This window comes from Sus scrofa, chromosome 3 (assembly GCF_054392235.1).
Source record: "Sus scrofa isolate SSC_HxYL_T2T_F1_AM1 chromosome 3, Sscrofa_HxYL_maternal_Yorkshire_Landrace_v2.0, whole genome shotgun sequence".
Lineage (NCBI taxonomy): Eukaryota > Metazoa > Chordata > Mammalia > Artiodactyla > Suidae > Sus > Sus scrofa.
The window spans coordinates 101,376,182-101,395,981 of NC_139385.1; the positions used below are offsets into that span (position 1 = coordinate 101,376,182).

The window sequence follows — 19,800 nt, forward strand, 5'->3', positions numbered from 1 at the left end:
TTCTTATAGGGCAGGTCTTATAGGGCAGGTCTTATATGTCACCGCTTTTACTTTTTTAAAATGTCTCTGTTCCATTTTTGAAGGAGAGTTTTTCCAGCTATAGAATTCTTGGCTAAGGGTTTTTGTTTTAGAGCACTTTGAATGTATCATCTTTCTGTCCTCACAGTTTCTGATGAGAACTTAGCAGCTGTTCTTTTTTCTTTTTTCATTTTTTAATGTATCATGTAGACATTAGTCTACCCATCAAGTTGTTTTAATTTTATTTATGTATTTGTTTATTTATTTTTATTTTTTGTCTTTTTGCCTTTTCTGGGGCCGCTACCATGGCATATGGAGGTTCCCAGGCTAGGTGTCTAATCGAAGCTATAGCCGCCAGCCTACACCAGAGCCACAGCAACACCAGTTCCAAGCTGCATCTCATGGCAACCCCGGATCCTTAACCCACTGAGCAAGGCCAGGGATTGAACCCGCAACCTCATGGTTCCTAGTCGGATTCGTTAACCACTGAGCCACAACGGGAACTCCAGCAGCTGTTCTTAATGAGAATCTCTTGTATGTGGCAAGATGGTTTTCTCTAGTACCTTTAACATTTTCTGTTTTTGTCTTTGAGTTGTGTCATTATAATGCATCTGGTATTGATCTCTTTGAGTTTGTCCTACTTAGAGTTTAGTGAGATTTTTGATGTGTAGACTAATGATTTTTTATCAAATTTAGGTAGTTTGGGCTATTATTATATAAATATCCTTTCTGTTCTATTCTTTGTCTCCTAACCTACTAAGACTCTCATTATGTATATGTTGGTACAATTGGTGGTGTCCCATAATACTCTTAAGCTTTGTTCATTTTGCTTCATTCTTTTTTCTTTTTATTATCAGATCAAATCTCAATTGACTTTTCTTTAGGTTAATTCTTTCTTCTGCCTATTCAGATTTTCTATTGAAAACCCTATAGTGATTTTTTTGTTGTTGTTGTTTCAAAGTTGCAGTTTTTTCTTCCAGAATTTGTTTATTTTTTTCCTTTTTGTAGCTTCCACCACTTTATTGATTTTCTCTATTTGATGAAATAGTTTCCTTATGGTTTCTTTTGGTTCTTTGCATATGTTTAACTTTTGAGCATGTTTAAAATAATTTATTTAAAGTCTTAAATAATCTAGTAAGTCCAATGTCCATGCTTTATTCATAACAATTTCTATTAGTTTCTTCTATTTTCCTACATATAAGCCATATTTTTTATTTCTTTTCATTTCTCAAAAGTCTTGCTCAAAATTGGAAATTTTGAAAATTATAGTGTAAGAAAATTATGTGAAAAGATCTCCCTTGTCTCCAGGGATTGTTTAAGAAATTTATTGAACTAATTTTATACTATCTGTATTCTTTGTTGTATGTAACCAGTCAAGTCTCAGTTCCTTTACCTTAGTGGTCAGTTAGTGGTTGGCATAGATTTCCTTAAGTCCCTCGATCCAGAAAATATCTTCAAGTCTTTGAAGACAGTCTCTGGAACATACCCTCAACACAAAGTTGGGCATTTTATAGCTCTTTATTTGCCTCCACTTCCTGTTTGCACAAATTCTAATTGTGAGCCATAGATAAGAGCTTACGGCATTTTCAGTACTTTCTTGAACATGTGCATGTGTACATTTTCTCATGGGTTTCTGATTTATAGGAACATGTTAGAGCTTTTCAAAATTCATATTTCTAAAGGCATCTCATTCCTCAGCTTTCCTTACAAGCATTTTGCTCTTTTCCTATTTTCCTCAATAGTTATCCATTGTCCCAGGCAGTAATAGACTAGCACATTTGCCCAGTAATGTTTTAGACAAATGCTCCTGAGTAGATGCCTCATCCCTGGAGGTGTTCTGAGATAGGCCACGATGAACCTTTTGAACATCTTCCATGGACTCAGCATATAGGTCAAAGCACACAAGAACAGTTCTTTGCAAGTGAGGTTCATTCTGCACCTGTAGCTACTGGTAGTTTTACCAGAAACGTGGTTGTTATCTTCAAGCCCACCACTGATCTTGGAAGAGGGATGGGACCAGTGTAGGTTAAATGCCACACAATTCTTATTCTTATTGAGATTCAGCCATTTTTTTCTTGACTATGATTGCTACAATATTTTCCTTAGTTTCTAGAATTCCGAAGAAGTTGATTCCAACAGTATCTGTTATTTCTTTGGAGTTTAGGAATTCCTTACTCTGCCATTTTCACTGATGTCCACAGTCATAACATATTTTCAAGCATGTTAGTATTTTTTATTAAAGTATAATTGATTTAGAGTGTTGTACCAATTTCTGCTGTACAACAGTGACCCAGTCATTCATATATATATGAATCTTTTTCTCATACTATTTTCCATCATGTTCTATTCCAAGAGATTGGCTGTAGTTCCCTTTGCTGTACAGTAGGTCCTCATTGCTTATTCATTCTAACTGTAATAGCTTGCATTTACCAGCCCCAAACTCCTTGTCCATCCCACTCCCTCCCTCCTCCTCGGCAGCCATAAGACTGTTCTCTATGTCAGTGAGTCTGCTTCTGTTTTTAAGATAGGTTCATTTGTGCCATATTTTAGAATGCACATATTAGTGATATCATATGGTATTTGTCTTTCTCTTTCTGACATACTTCTCTTAGTATGAGAATCTGTCGTTGCATCCATGTTGTTGCAAATGGCATTATTTTGTTCTTTTTATGTCTGAATAGTATTCCAATGTATATATGCACCACATCTTCTTAATCCATTTATCAGTTGATAGACAGTCATAACATTTTAAAATATAAAAGAAGTAGTTGGGATCATATACTGAATCTATTTTTTTTTTGAGTAAAGTAATTAAAATCAGAAATTCTACCAAATGTTTCAAAGATGTGCCAGAACATAGCACATTTTCCAATACATATTTATTATTATTAAAACATGACTATCTTGCTGGAAGTTAAACTTCATTATGTTCTTAAATATTTCTTCACCTCAACCCTGTTTCCATGTTTTCCACTTCTATTAATGACATGAGGCTGAAAACGTTTGAATCAGTTTTGCATTCTTTTCTTCATATCTTCTAATTCTCAAATTGTCAGGACCCCCTTTCTAAATACTGTTGCCTTTTTACATTCTCATCTTCTCTGGAAAAATTTATTGTGGTAGCTTCTTCACTAAAGGTTCTACCTCCAGACTCTTCTTCACCTAATGTTCCAAAAGTAAAAATTTCTTTCATTTATTCTATTTCCATATTACCCAAAGTTTATGGGCGACAAAATTAAATTATTTGTTGTTTTTAAAATCTTGTGTATGTGTGTATGTTTACCTCATGTGCCCTCTTGACTAATAAAATCCAAAACATTTCTATCAGTCATCCAGTATAAATACCACTTATTTACAGTAGTATTTTGTTACACAAGATTTTTTTTATGTGTACCCTGAATATTTTTACCAAGAATACTTAATCCTAGACATTGTTTTATTATAGTCTTTAAGTATCTACACATGTCTATACATCTCACATCCTTGAAAGACAGAAATTTGTCTTCTTATAGTTGTATCTATCTGTTACCTTTCTAAGTGTTTTGAATAAATTTACCATTCAGCAAATATCTGTTGAATTGAATTAAACTAATATTGTTTATCAGAAGTTGGCAGGCCACACATCATTCATTAAATATATGTTTCATATATGTACAGACCGTATGTTCATAATATTCATGTATATCCCCAACTATCACTATCTTACTGCAAAAAAAGAGACAATAACAGTTATTTTAGGAAAGTGTTAAATGCTTATCCAATTAGAAATATCAGAGGAAATCCCCAGTGAGCAACTGTCCAAAATATGATGGGAAATATAGGAATTACCTTTTTTTTTTTTTACTTTTTTCAAAACAGAGCCTGTATTTATAGATCAGCTGACTATGATTTCATGGATGTCTTCATAAAAATTTGCATACCTAGAGGCTAAAATATGATTCCTTTTAAAAAGATCATTCAATAAGAAGTTATAGTTGAAATTTTATTTACTCTGGGATCAAGGTTATTTTGTGATTTTCTCCTGTCTCCAAAATCATAATAAATAGATATTTATATCTTAGTTAAAAATGGTTTTAAGTGAGCTTTGAGGGAATATTTTCTTTCAGATTCCTTGACCGAATTTTTGTTAGGCTTTGAGACAAGCCGTTCTTACCTCTTTAATATTCTTAGTAATTATTCCACACAGTGCTATTATTGTTCATTCTATTCTACCTTTGGAGTAAGCAACAAACACTGATTAATTATATACAATTTTATTACTCAGGTTTTATTGCTAATAGAAAACATAATACTAGTCTTGGAGGGTAGGTCATTTTTAAAGAACTCTCTACCTAGTGTTTTTATTGTGTTCGCCTAGGTATGCTTCATCACTTCTGTGATCCTTCCTTCACTGAATGGGACCTGAAAACTCAGTCTCTGGTGACAGCTTCTTTATATCCTAACTTTTATCATCTGTGATGTATTATCATATTATCCCAACTTTTATCATCACTCTTTGACTTTACCAAGAACTTTATAGCTGTTATGTCAATTATTTGATTCTCAGAATATCTGAAGAGGCAGATGGAATAACTACAACCATCCTCTTTTATATATGAGAAAACTTAAACCCATAAAGGTTAAATGAAAGTTCAGTGTCAGAAACTTGTTCTCTTGACCACTAGCTATTATCTATGTCTATAATGTTTTACTGTAGTTTTGGCTGATTATAATCTTCCTGGAAAATAGAGGAATTTTGTAATTGTTTCTATATACTTTGTCAAAGGGATGTTGGAAAACAAATGATGTTCATTTGAGCAATTTTGAGAAACACACAAAAGAACATAACATCAATATCATTTAAACTTATGTAGTTTCTATTTTATGTATCTTTTTTCTCCTTAGAGCTAAAATAATATTAATAACTATTTTTATTTTTTTCCACTATACAGCATGGGGACCAGGTTACACATACATGTATAAATAATTTTTCCTCCCATTGTCGTGTCATGATGTAAGTATCTAGACATAGTTCTCAGTGCTACACAGCAGGATCTCATTGTAAATCCATTCCAAGAGCAATAATTTGCATCCATTAACCCCAAGCTCCCGATCCCTCCCTCTCCCCCCGGGCAGCCACAAGTCTATTCTCCAAGTTCATGTTTTATTACCATTTATTTTTGCATGTATTTTTTTTCTTACTAGATGAATTTTATTACATTTATAGTCATACAGTGATCATCACAACCAAATTATAGCATTTCGGTGCTGAACTTCCAGCACACCCCCGCATCCCAAACTGTCTCGTTTGGAAACCATAAGTTTTCAAAGTCTGTAAGTCAGTATCTCTTCTGCGAAGAAGTTCATTGTGTCCTTTTGTTTAGATTACACATTTAAGTGATATTATATGATGTTAGTGTCTCACTGTCTGACTGACTTCACTTAGCATGATAATTTCTAGGTCCATCCTAGAAATTATTTCCTTTTAATGGAAGGAAATAATTATTTCTTTCTTTTTAATGTTATTTCTTTCCTTTTAATGGTTGAGTAATATTCCATTATGTATATAGTACCACATCTTCTTTATCCACTCCTCTGTTGATGGACATTTAGGTTGTTTCCATGTCCTGGCTATTGTACATAGTGCTGCAGTGAACATTGGAGTACACCTACCTTTTCAAGTAATGGTTTTCTCTGAATAGATGCCCAGGAATGGCATTGCTAGAACAAATGGTAATTCTATTTTTTAGTTTTCTGAGGAATCTCCATACTATTTTCCACAGTTTTTGCACCAATTTACATTCCAGTTTCTATTCCAACAGTATAATATGGTTCCCTTTTCTCCACACCCTCTCCAGCATTTATTGTCAGTAGACTTTCTGATGATGACCATTCTGCCTGGTGTAAGGTGGTACCTCATATTGCTTTTGATTTGCATTTCTCTAATAGTGAGTGATGTTGAATATCTTTTCATGTGTTTTTTGGCCATCTGCATGTCTTCTTTGGAGAATTGTCTGTTTAGATATCCTACACACTTTTTGATGGGGTTGTTCATTTTTTTGGTACTGAGCTACAGAAGGTGTTTATAAATTTTGGAGATTAATCCCTTGTCAGTAATTTCATTTGCAATTATTTTCTCCCATTCTGTGGGTTGTCTTTTCATTTTGTTTAGGGTTTCCTTTGCTGTGTAGAAACTTTTAAGTTTGATTGAGTCCCAATTGTTTATTTTTGTTTTTATTGTCATTACTCTAGGAGGTGGATCTGAGAAGATACTGCTGTGGTTTATTTCGGAGAGTGTTTGGCCTATTTTATTACTCTTTTTATTGCCATATTTCAGTGGGCCATTCAATGAAGCACATAGCTATCAAAAATAACACCAAGAGTATTGAAGAATTAGCCATAAAGTTGTCTTGTAGTATGATCTGTATGGACAAATATCCTTTTCTATCCCTTATTAACCAACTTGTAATGAACTTACCAAAAAATTATCTATTTTAATTTCAAGTGTCGGTATATTCCAAGCTATGAAAGGAAAAAAAGTTATGTGTGACTTTCAAATTACTCAAATTGCAACCTTTTTTATTCCATTCACTGGTATCTAGGCCTATCTAATACTGGTAAATATAAGTAAATGTGTGTTTTAAAGACTTTCATGACATGATATTTTCATTCTAGAATCCAGATAATTTTAAATAATGACTTTTAAAACTATATCTCTATATGGAAGCATAATGCAAATAATAATGGATTCTGAAAAGTTTATCATTGTGCCACACATCTCAGAACTTAGTGTAAACAAAGTTCTATTGTGGACCATATTTTAGTGTATGGGGAACTCTGCCTTACTTTTATATCATGTAAACACCCTCCTAGAAATTGAACTAACCTTACTAAAGATGCAGCCAGAGGGAAATTAAAAGAAGGAGGTGCTTCCAAGTATCAGAGTGAATGACTAGTAAATAGCTTGATACAATTTTTAATCTCACAGATCTTTGCTCTCTCATGCAGAGTTTAACAACAAACTAGAATTAACTTTTTAGAGGTAATATTTTGTCAGATAAACTTGAACTCAGGTGTTGATGGGACAGATTGGAATTTAGTATTTCTGCTGGTTTGTTTTTTTTTAAGAACTTTCTCATCACCTTTCACTGTGTTGAAATGCTCTTGATCCATACTTTTTCTCTTTATGAGAATTTGATGATGTAGTCAATAACAATATCCTCACAGATGTTCCATCATGGGGAGAGACAGCTGTGTTCACTTACAAGTAGTAAGTACCATGAAGAACTTAATTCAAACAGATGCAGTCTAATTAAGACATTATAAGATGTATTACCCTCCACAAACATACATCACAGAGCTTAGTACTAGAAACAAAGTTCTAAGTTGACTACAGGTTTTTTTACATGCTTATCTTTATTCACAAGTCAATATATCTATAAATTACAATTAAAGGAATTTATTTATTACAGGTTTTAAAACCAAAGAATTCATTATTTGTTACCCATAGAAAGCCAACTTTACTTCTCCAGGTTTTTGTTTAAACCCAAATTATGTTCTGGCTAATTTTCTGTTGGGGACAACTAGAAATTCTTATTGGACATTACTTATCATTATACATGATACCCTCAATCTCACAACATTACCATCATGCTCTGTTTGCCTAAGGCAGAATTTCTGAATGATGACTTATTGGCTTTCCAGGAAACTTAGCTTTTATGCCACGAAAATATACATGTGGTGCTTACATCAGGTCACTTAGCTATTTACTTATTTGTGAGATATTTATCATTGACTGTAGCCCCTCTTTCATTTATTTGTTCTCTTCTCTGTATTACAGGGACTGGAGGCCTACGGGTTGTGTTCTCATACCTATTGCTAGCTGGCCTACTATGGAGTTTAAGGTGAGACATGTCTGAAAAAAATAATCTATTTTTTTCGTAAGCAGTAGTTTCATTTCAGAATTTGAACACTTAATTCTCAGCACCACTGTACTAGTTCCAGCCCTGCCCAAGCAATAACTTCCTTTATACTGTAGTTAGTTCAGATAAGTTGTTTCAAGTCCAAGAGTTGAAATGACCCTCTTTCTCCCTAAATTTCATTTTTCATCTTACATGTACTACAAGAACCACCCTCTTTTACTTTATTCTTTAACTCATTTATGACATACTTGTAACCAGTTCCCTGTAGTAAATCCTTTTCTGTTTGGAATATCTAGAAATCTGTTGTCTCGGGTTGACTTTGATACTGCACTTACTATTGGAAGTAGTCCCAAGAAATTGATCTTTAAAGATGGTATCCTGAGGTGGTTTTTCTAACTTGACTAGGCTTGAAAGTTATAATAACCTTATTGCCAGAGGGAAATCAGGTAAGATAAGTGTATGTAGTAACAGAACAATTTAATTCATTACTTATTTTTGCTTGGGATGAAGCGCCAGTTTAAAACAAGACTAAGACAGGTTGTTTGTCACAATTGACTTTTTTGATGGGAAAGAAAATAACAAAAATTCAGGCTTGCTATAAATTTCTCATTAAATTTAGAGGGAAAAAAAGGACAAGCACAGACTTCAAAATTTCAGCACAAGTTACAGAATGAGAGCCACTAACTTTCCATGATTATGCTACAGGTATATCTTATCTCATTATAAGAATGTTGTGTCTAAAATTCAAACCCAAAATTTAACTTTTTGTGAGGGAAAATGTAAGTTGAATCATAAAATTATTGCTATCATTGAAAATTGAGAAAGAAATGGGACCCTGAGAATTATAATGAGGGTTTGTGTGAAAACTTAAATATAGAAACTTGAACATCCACATCCCTTTGAGCCTGCATAGCTAGGCAGCACAGGTCTTTCCCTGTACAAGGAGACCAGTCTTCCTTTGTTTGAACACCTTGTAGTAACATCAGCTGTAGATTCACCTTTCATAGGGATACACATTATTATTAGGTACCTGCTCCCACCCGTTTGGTACCTTTCATTGTTCTTGTCTCAAAATTAGTTATGTCCCATGATACTTGGTCTCAGGAGACAAATTTAGAGTCTGAACCAGGAAGAGATAACTGATACCCACAATATTTTTAATTGCTATTTTATTTCAGCAGAAAGCTGGTAAATATGTTAGGAAGTGAATTTTTAGGGTTCTAGACCAAGAATCAAAAATGGGATTATGTAGGCTCATCTGTTTTTTTAAATTAAATTTTATTGAAACACAGCCATGTAATCATTTATGTATATATGCCAATGACTGCTTTTGTGCTATCATGACAGAACTGAGTGATTGTAACATAAAGCTTAGGGCCATCAAGTTTAGTATATTTACTATTGGACCTTTCAGGGAAAAGTTTGCTGACCTCTGATCCAGGCCAAGGAAGATAGAGTGTCACATTGGATCAGGCTAAATTTGTTGATACTGGTATTTTTATCCAGATTTAGAAGTAATGTGTTTACCAGAATAGCACAGTTGATTGGCAGAAGCCTGGATCCAAAATTGTCCTATATTCATTGAGTCTAGGATAACAGAAACTCGAGTATTAAATAGATGATTATGAAGATAGAAGAATGTTTAACTCCACTACCACAAATATGTACCAGTTTCAGATGGCATAGTGGAATCTTGAACTGGCAGAGGCAAAGAGGCAGGTGTAGTTATTCTAATGAAAGTAGGGCTAGAGGAGTAAATATGTGTTTTAATATGTGAAGATTGTTCGTGGTATCTAATTGATCATTTGTATCCTTTTATTAAGATTCCACATATGAGTAATATCATACATTTGTTTCTCACTGTCTAACATCACTTAGTGTGATAATTTCATCCATGTTGCTTTGAATGCCATTGTTTCATTTTTTTAATGACTGAATAATATTCCATTGCATATATATACCATATCTTCTTTATGCATTCCTCTATCAATGGGCATTTAGGTTGCTTTCATCTCTTATCTGTTGTATATAGAGCTGCAATGACATTGGGGTACATGTACCTTTTTGAATCATGTTTTTCTCTGAATAGGTGTCCAGGAGTGGGATTGCTGGATCATATGATAATTCTATTTTTAATTTTTTGAGGAACCTTCATACTGTTCTCCATAGTGGTTTCACCAATTTACATACCCACCCACATGCTAAGAGTGTTCCCTTTTCTCCAAACCCTCTCCAGGCTTTATTGTTTGTAGACTTTTTGATGATGGCCATTCTGGCTGGTGTAAGATGGTGTCTTACAGTAATTCTGATTTGCATTTTTCTACTGTTGATGTTGAACATCTTTTCATGTGCTTTTTTGGCCATCCATATGTCTTCTTTGGTGAAATGTCTGTTTAGATCTTCTGCCCATTTTCAATGGGTGGTTTTTTTTGATATTGAGTTGCAAGATGTGTTTATATATTTTGGAGATTAATTCCTTTTCAATCACTTCATTTGCAAATATTTTCTCCCATTCTGAGGGCTGTCTTTTCATTTTGTTTATATTTTCCTTTGCTGCGCAAAAAAACTTTTAAGTTTAATTAGGTCCCATTTGTTTATTTTTTTTTAATTGTCATTACTCTAGGAGGTGGATCTGAGAAGATATTGCTGTAATTTATCTTAGAGAGTATTCACCCTACGTTTTCCTCTAAGAGTTTTATAGTATCTGGTCATATATTTAGGTCTTTAATCCATTTTTATTTTATTTTTATATATGGTGTTAGTGTTCTAATCTTATTCTTTTACATATAGTTTTCTAGTTTTCCCGGAACCATTTCTTAAAGAGACACATTTCCCATTGTTATATTCTTGGCTCCTTTGTTGTAGATTAGTTGACCATAGGTGTGTGGGTTTATTTCTACTTGATTATAACAATGAAATAAATGAGCATCCAGCAAAATATTACGTAGCCTATATAATCAGGATGACTTTGGAACTATTTTGGATCTCATTTTCCAGACAACAGCTGGTTTACATATCCAGAGTTGTTTAATGGAAGGAAACTATGTCCTTTTGAACAAGAATCGTTTAAATTGCTAGCTTCCTTTCTGTGGATTGTTACAGTCCAGTGTTCTGAGGCTTGTCAGAGTATCTCCTTAAAAGAGAGAAAAGTTAATACATCTTTTACTACTATGTACTCCACCCCTCTGCCACACACAGACCTACATACTCAATGCTTGTGGCCATATTCTTCCCTTTTTTTTTGGGGGGGAGCAATTACATACTTGAATATTCTCCAAGTTATCTGTTGGAATGCCAATATAAATGAGGAACAATGCTCCGCAACAGTTTAGGCTATATACACACTCTTCTGTTTCTTGGGTCTTATGATATAGTAAATTTGATGGCACTGAAGAGTTTATAGCAGACAGAAATGACGTATGGACCCCTTAGAAAACCCAAAAATAGAATAACAGTGCCAACCCTAAGGCATTTTAGGAAATCCATGTCCCTAAATTCGATTTCTATTTTGAGAACTTCCTTGTGGGTCCTTGTAAAGATGGAATGCTTTACCACAAACATAAAAAACTATGCATTCCAAGTGTCACACTATAAACCTGATGTTATCCGATTTGACCAGCCATTAAAATCAGATGTGCACTGTCAGAATCCCTAAACAAATAGAATAAGAGCATTTTAAATTGTAATTGGACAGATGATGAAAACATTGTGAATTGCATGAATAAGATCAGAGTTCTAAGGTACCCATTCCTGCTATATTTATTTATGTCTCTTAACGCACATGTGTTTTCATATTGCATTTCCTATAACTATAGCACTAAGGAAGAAGATCATTGGCTATGGTTTATACATGGCTTTGCATAGTTTGACACAGTATGGAAGGACTTTTTTCTCATCACCACGGCTATTTGAGATGGCACAGAAAGATGAAAGAAAATCCTTCAAGTAGAATATTCAACCAATGTATCTTGTTTGCTTTCCTTTGATGAAAAGATGATCAGAGGTATAGATATATATTACATTTTGGACAATGGCTCATGGCCATTCATTAATCATAACAGACACCTTCATTTTAAAGATGAGGAAGCTGAAGCAAATAAATTTTAACTAGATTTACTAAAGACAAGTTGGTATGATGTAGTAGAGCTAGTGATTCAAGAAAGATGGTTTTAGGAGTTCCCATCGTGGCTCAGTGGTTAATGAACCCGACTAATATCCATGAGGATGCGGGTTCTAGTATCTATGAAGATGCAGATTTTATCCCTGGTCTTGCTCGGTGGGTTACGGATCCAGCATGGCCGTGAGCCGTGGTGTAGGCTGCAGACATGGCTCAGATCCTACATTGCTGAGGCTATGGTGTGGGTCAACAGCTACAGCTCCGATTGGACCCCTAGCCTGGGAACCTCCACATGCCACCAGTGTGGCCCTAAAAAGCAAAAAAAAAAAAAGGTGATTTAATACAGAAGCACATTTACTTGAATCCAACTAGACTGGGTAATATAAATTAGAATTTTAATGAGAGATTAAAAAAAGAGTTTGTGAGTATACATTTAATTGTTACTTGTTGTAGGATGTGGATGGAGGAAAAAAACAAGAATAAAGAAAGAAAATAAATTTCCTGGTCAGAAAAAGACCCTGCAGAATATAAGTGGAAAAAGAAAGAAATAGAAGAGAAAAATACAGAGAAAATAATGAGATGATTATAGTATATTGTACTTTCTGTGATTGACTCATATACACTCATTTTTCTATTTTCATATGCAAACAATACAGTTTTCTGGGAATTAGTGTTCTTGTAGTTTGATCACTGAGGTGGGAAAAATGGAATTATACAGCAATGCACAAGTTGTTTAAACAAATACCTAAAAAGGGAATAATTACTGAGTTTATGTTGAAACCCTACTAATGTTTCAGTTTGTGGACAACTACATGTAGTGAATAATGTGTTATTAGGATTTCTCTGAGCTTATGTGTTACATTCAAAGATGCTCATTAGCAGACCTTATATCAGGCATAACTGTTTAAAAACTACTTCAAAATATGTGAAGAATGCCCATAAAATAACTTAATCCAAAAAGTTTTTCTTCACACAAAAGATTGAGAAACTATATTTTAGCCTTAAAAAATATCTAAAGAGAAAGACTGCTATAATCAGAAGTTAAAATTCTTAACAAAATATTTTTAGCACTTGGAAACAAGGAAAAACATTAATTACTAAACCCCTTGTCTGTGGCAACCAGTTGTATAAAATGACCACATTTCAGAGAGTTAGGATTCTGGTGTTACAATTAGTGTTTTGATAACTCTCAAGGCATTATGATTATATTACATCAGTGACATAAATTATAGGAACAACAGCTAGCTTTACCAAGGTAGAGATATTGAAAATCTGAGAACTATTGATTATAGACACAAGAGTATGAATATTTGGAGATAACTCTTTAATACTTGAAGTTGCTGATTTAAAGGATTTAAAGAATCCTAAGTGAAAAATCCAAAGCAATATCTACTTCATTCAGATGTGGGCTTTGGCGCTAAGAAAGAGAAGCCCTCAAAGCCTTATTTGCCTCTTGCTGAGCCAAATATGTTCCCAGTGCTCCAAACATTTTGTACATATTTTAATAATTCCCAGTGATGAGCTGTTGATCTTTGTGGTTATATCTCTTGATTTTCAGCAAAATACATGCACCATGCATATGTTATACAGAAACTCTTCTATGTGATAAAATCTCCATTAAACTGAATTATCCTTTGTCTTAAATTATTGAAAGTCAATGCAGCTATCAGACTCACAGTGTTGATAAGTTTCCCATCTGTTCAGTTTCTAAGCTATGCTGAAAATCAGTGGTAATCTACTCATCATGTTATTTTTCTGTAGAGGATTTTCATGGAAATATTTGATTTCTGAGTTGGCTTCTTGTGAAGAAGAATGAAATCCAAAGCACTCTATCTCTGGCTTTGAAATTATATTGTGTAAAATTAAAACTGTTTTTAAAGTCATTCATTAACATATGTAGACATTAAGCCATTACTTGCTTGGTGATATAAAGTCATCAAGCAAATGGCACTCTGGCGCCTTATTTGCTTTACATATTTCTTCTTATTCAATAATGACTTCTGCTGAGACTAATCAGATTTATTTATCTCTGTATTATTTAATAATAATTAATGCTATGTTTTATCCTACTCCTACGTTTTATCCCCCATATCCACTTCACCCTGTTATGAATCTGAGAAACAAGGCTATTGAAAGTCTCTTATAATCTTCTAACTGGGATAGTTTAACTCTTATTTATGGGGATAATCATATACTCCCAACAATATTAATAAGATTTGTTGTTCACATCTTTCTTTCTTCCAACCGTTTCAATTAAGTTGAATTCCATTTAATTCTACAATCCTACTTTCTTAAAATTTGGGGGCACAATTGCAGATTGTTCTTCAAACAGTAATAAGTCAGGGATTCTGGTCTTACTTCCATGTGCCTTGTTATTTAAGTTAAATTCCATAAATATTATGGATGGACATAACTTATTCACTGTTATAAATGGAAGTAGCATTCATACTCGTCATATAGGGGTATGAGTGTAATAGTAATCCAGATCTTTAGATTATGCTTAAAAAGTTAACATTTTTATTGAATGAAAGAATTTTTAAATTCTATAGTGCTTTAAAATTTTCAAAAGTTTCACACACATGATTCATATAATCTCATAACACCTTTTTCCCCAACCCCCATATTGCCAACTTTCCTCTCCCCACTTGCAGCCAGTAGTTTATTTGCTATATCTGTGAGTCTGCTTCTTTTTTGTTTTGTTCACTAGTCTGTTGTATGTCTTCAGATTCCACATCTAAGTGGTATCTTATAATACTTGTTTTTCTCTAACTTATTTCAGTTAGCATAATGTCCTTCAAATCCATTTATGTTGCTTCAAATGGCAAAATTTCATTCTTTTTTAATTCTGAGTAGTATTCCATTGTGTGTGTGTATATATATATGCACACCACAGCTTCTTCATCCATTCATATGTTGATGGACACCTAGATTTATTCCATACCTTGGCAGTTGTAAATAATTCTACTATGAACATTGGGGTGCATGTATCTTTTCAAATTAGTGGGTTTTTTTTTGATATATACTCAGGAGTGGAATTGTTTTGTCATATGCTAGTTCTCTTTTCAGTTTTTTGAGAAACATCCGTAGGTTTTCCACAATAGCTGTACCAGTTTACATTTCCAAAGATAGTGTACAAGGGTTCCCTTTTCTGTATATCCTTACCAACATTTGTTATTTGTGTTCTTTTTGATGATAGCCATTCCGAAAAGTGTAAAGTGTTATTATGGTTTAGATTTGCATTTTTCTGATGATTCGGGATGTTGAGACTCTTTTCGTTTGCCTGTTGCCATCTGCATGTCCTCTTTGGGAAAATATCTATTAAGTTCTACCCATTTTTTAATCAAGTTGTTTGTTTTTTTGATATCAAGTTATATGATCTGTTTATGTATTTTGGTTATTAACCCCTTATTGGTCATATCATTTGCAAATATCTTCTCTCATTCAGTAGGTTTCTTTTCATTTTTTGATAGTTTCCTTTGCTCTGCAAAAGCTTTTAAGTTTAATTAGGTCCTATTTGTTTATTTTTGCTTTTTTTCCTTTCCTTTAAGAGATAGATCCAAAAAAAATACTGTTGAAATCTGTGACAAAGAGCATTCTGCCTGTGTTTTCTTCTTGGAGTTTTGTAACATCTGGTCTTACATTTAGATTTTTAATTAATTTTGAGTTTACTTTTGTTTATGTTATTAGAGAATGTTCTAATTTCATTATTTTATGTGTAGCTGTCAAGTTTTCCCAGCACCACTTATTGAAATGATTGCTTTTCCCTCGTTGTATAGTCTTGACTCCTTTATCCAAGATTAATTGACCATAAGAGTGTGGGTTTATTTCTGGGCTCTCTCTTCTGTTCCATTGATCTGTGTGTGTGTTTTCAAGTCACTTCCATATTCTTTTGATTACTGTAGCTTTGTAGTATAGTCTAAAGTCAAAGTGATACACCAGAGTAACAAATTGAAGAGTAAGAAAAATATGGTCATCTCAATAGGCACAGAAAATCTTTTTATAATGTTCAACATCCGCTTATGCTAAAAATAAAACCCTCCAAAAAGTTGCTATGGAGAGAACATGCCTCAAACTTATAAAGGGTATATATGACATACCTCCAGTTAACATCATACTCAATGGTGAGCCAAAAGCATTTTATCTAGGATGAGGAACAAGGCAAGAATATCCTTTCCACCACCTTTATTTAGCATAATTTTGGAAGTCCTAGTGATAACAATCAGAGAAGAAAAGTAAGTAAAGGAAGCAAAATTGGAAAAGAAGTAAACTGTCACTTGGATGACATGATACATAGAAAATCCTGAAGACAATGTGAGAAAATTTGTAGAGCTCATCATTGAATTCATTAAGATGCAGGTACAAAATTAATATATAGATTTCTATATTAATATTAATATAAAATTAATATATAGATTTCTATATAATTATATTTCTATATACTAGCAATGAACTATCAGAAGGAGAAATTAGGGAAAAAATACCATTTATAATCACATTAAAAAGAAGTAAATGTACAGCAGAAATTGACAGAACACTGTAAATCAGCTATAATAAAAAATGTTTTTAAATAAAAAGAAGTAGATACCTAGGAGTAAACCTATCTAAGGGGATAAAAGACCTGTATTTGGGAAACTGTAAGATGCTGATGAAAAAAACTGAAGAGGACATGAACAGATGGAAAGATATACCATATTCTTGCATTAGAAGAATTCTTATTGTTAAATGACCATACTATCCAAGGCAATCTATAGCTTCAATGCAATCCCTATCATAATACCAATGGCATTTTTCACAGAACTTAAATAAATTAAAAATTTCTTTGGAAACATGAAGGGCCCCAAATAGCGAAAACAATCTTGAGAAAGCAGATCAGAGCTGGAAGAATCACACTTCCTGGCTTCAGAAAATTAACACATATTGGCAATATTTTAAGTTTCAAAATGAGTGTTGAATACTGGTTTTTTTTCTAGAATTTATCTGCATGCAAACAACTTACTCAGTTCTAGTTCTAATTTAAAGCATTCTTACTCAAGTTCTGTGATTAGTAAACAGTAAGTACTTATTTGTGCAGTATTATTTTGTACTATATTAAGGTTAAAGGAAGGTAGAAATGCAGGTCTCATATCTGATGTGATTGGTGTCTTAAAAAGAAGAGAACAAGACACTGTAAGTTTCTCTTTCTCCAGTGGCACACAGCAGAGGAAAACCCATGTGAAGACAAAATAAGAGGGTGACTATCTACAAGATAGGAAGAAAGTTCTCTCCAGAAAGCAACACAGTGGCATTTGAATCTGGGACTTCAGCCTCCAGAACTATGAGAAAATAAATTTCTATTGTTTATGCTATCCAGTTTGTGTTATTTTTTTACAACAGCCTGAGCAAACGAATATAAGTATGAAACTTCCAAGTGTATCTAGAAATTGACAAAACGGAACAGACTCAACAGTCATTTAAAATATATTTGGGAGTTCCCATCCTGGTGCAGCGGAAATGAATCTGACTAGGACCCATGAGGTTGCGGGTTCGATCCCTGGCCTTGCTCAGTGGGTTAAGGATCCAGCATTGCCATGTGCTGTGGTGTAGGTTGCAGACACAGCTGGCTCGGATCTGGTGTTGCAGTGGCTCTGGCGTAGGCTAGCAGCAACAGCTCTGATTAGACCCCTAGCCTGAGAACCTCCATATGCTATGGGTGCAGCCCTAAAAGGACAAAAGATAAAAAAAATAAAATATATTTGAAGCTTTATTAAGTAATAAAATGATACCATAAACTTTCATAATTTTACTCTATTAATAGTTTAATATGTTATGTAATCATTAGCATGAACACTTAGAAACCCGTGGGTTTCTTTGGGCATGTAAATTTTAGAAATTTTAGAATGATCTTTTGAAAAACAGACAAGCAAATTCCATTTTGCCCATTCAAGTTTGTCCATTTGGCTTGGAGTCAAAGATGAAATTATTAATTTCATCTAGAATATCTCTCTGTTGAGCTACATTTCATCACACACAAAGATTTATTCTTTCATTAACATGCAACTACTTCTTTACCGTATTTTTTCTATTTAAATTCTATATTGTTACTGTAAAAGTTAACAATATGTAAGAATTAGGCTTTAATAATGACCAAAGATAAATGAACATATCCTGGATTTGATCCTAATTTCATTAAATGAAATATATTCAAGCCCTGATTTTTCATCTTACTATAGTGAAATATAACCACCAGGTTATAATCTTTCTGCATTGTTATCTTCTGATGATATTTAAAGATTGAAATAATGTACAATAACAGAACATTAAAGTGGAGATTACATTTGAATTTAAATATCAAAATAAATGCTGTGCAAAGTAGAATCATTAGAGAGCAATGGATTTTTTTCAGATGCATTGTCTCAAACAGTTTTGAGGCTTTGGGCATCATCTGCAGAGATAACTTACAAGTCATATGCAAATACTTATTTTTCTTCATTTCTCCTCTTCATTAACATCTCAATTCTGCTTTACTTTTGTGAGTTTTCTATTAATACTAATGTGTGACTGAAAATGATGGGAAGTATTAGATAAAAATGGACTAATTTTTGAGTCATTTTGAAGCTAGATATTTAAGGAAATCCTTATCTGGGACACCTTAAGACACAGATTGATGCAGGGTTTTTTTCCATATCATGTTCCATCACAAGTAATTGGACATAGTTCCCTGTGCTATACAGAAGGACCTCATTGCCTATCCATTTTTAATGTAATAGTTTGCATCTTTTAACCCAGAACTCCCAGTACATCCCACTTCCTCCCCTCACCCTTGGCAATCATGAGCCTGCTGTCCATGTCTGTGAGTTTGTTTCTGTTCTTTAGAAAGGATCATCTGTGCCATATTTTAGATTCCACAAAAATGTGATATCATATTATATCTATTTTTTTCTTTCCAACTTACCTCACTTAGTATGAGAATCTCTAGTTCCATTAATGTTGGTGTAAATGGCATTATCTTGCTATTTTTATGGCTGAGTAGTATTCCATTTGTGTAAATGTACCTCATTTTCTTAATCAGTTCTTCTGTCAATAATCATTTAAGTTATTTCCATGTCTTGGCTATTGTGTATAGTGTTGCAGTGAACATAGAGGTACATATATCCTTTTTTAAAATGATTTTTATTTTTTCCATTATAGTTGGTTTAGAGTATTCTGTCAATTTTCTACTATACAGCATAGTGACCCACTCACACACACACACACACACACACACACACATATACATTGTTTTTCTCACATTATCCTCCATCATGCTCTAGCAAAAGTGACTAGATATAGTTCCTAGTTCTACAGAGGAACTATATGGGATCCTAGCAGGATCCCATTGCTTATCCATTCCAAATTCAATAGTTTGCATCTATTTAACCCCAGATTACCAGTCTATCCCACTGCCTCCCCCTCCCCCTAGGCACAAAAGTCTGTTCTCCAAGTCCATGAAATTTCTTTTCTGTGGAAAGGTTTATTTGTGCCATATATTAGATTCCAGATGTAAGTGATATCATATGGTCTTTGTCTTTCTCTTTCTAACTTAACTTCACTCAGTATGAGAGTCTCTAGTTTCATCCATGTTGCTGCAAATGGCATTATTTTGCTCTATTTTATGGCTGAGTAGTATTCCATTGTGTATATATACAACACCTTCCTAATCGATTCAACTGTCGATAGATATTTAGGTTGTTTTCAAGTCTTGGCTATTGTGAATAGTGCTGCAATAAACATACAGGTACATGTATT

At 33.5% G+C, this 19,800-nt stretch overlaps 1 long non-coding RNA gene across 1 annotated transcript in view; it reads left to right on the plus strand.

Moving 5' to 3' along the window:
• Window positions 1–19,800, plus strand: part of LOC146404808 (uncharacterized) — a 471,462-nt gene that overhangs the window by 105,668 nt on the left and 345,994 nt on the right. Inside the window, exon 2 of the long non-coding RNA XR_014841970.1 lies at window positions 7,838–7,901. This is a non-coding gene — a long non-coding RNA (uncharacterized LOC146404808). The remainder of the gene's footprint in view (window positions 1–7,837; window positions 7,902–19,800) is intronic.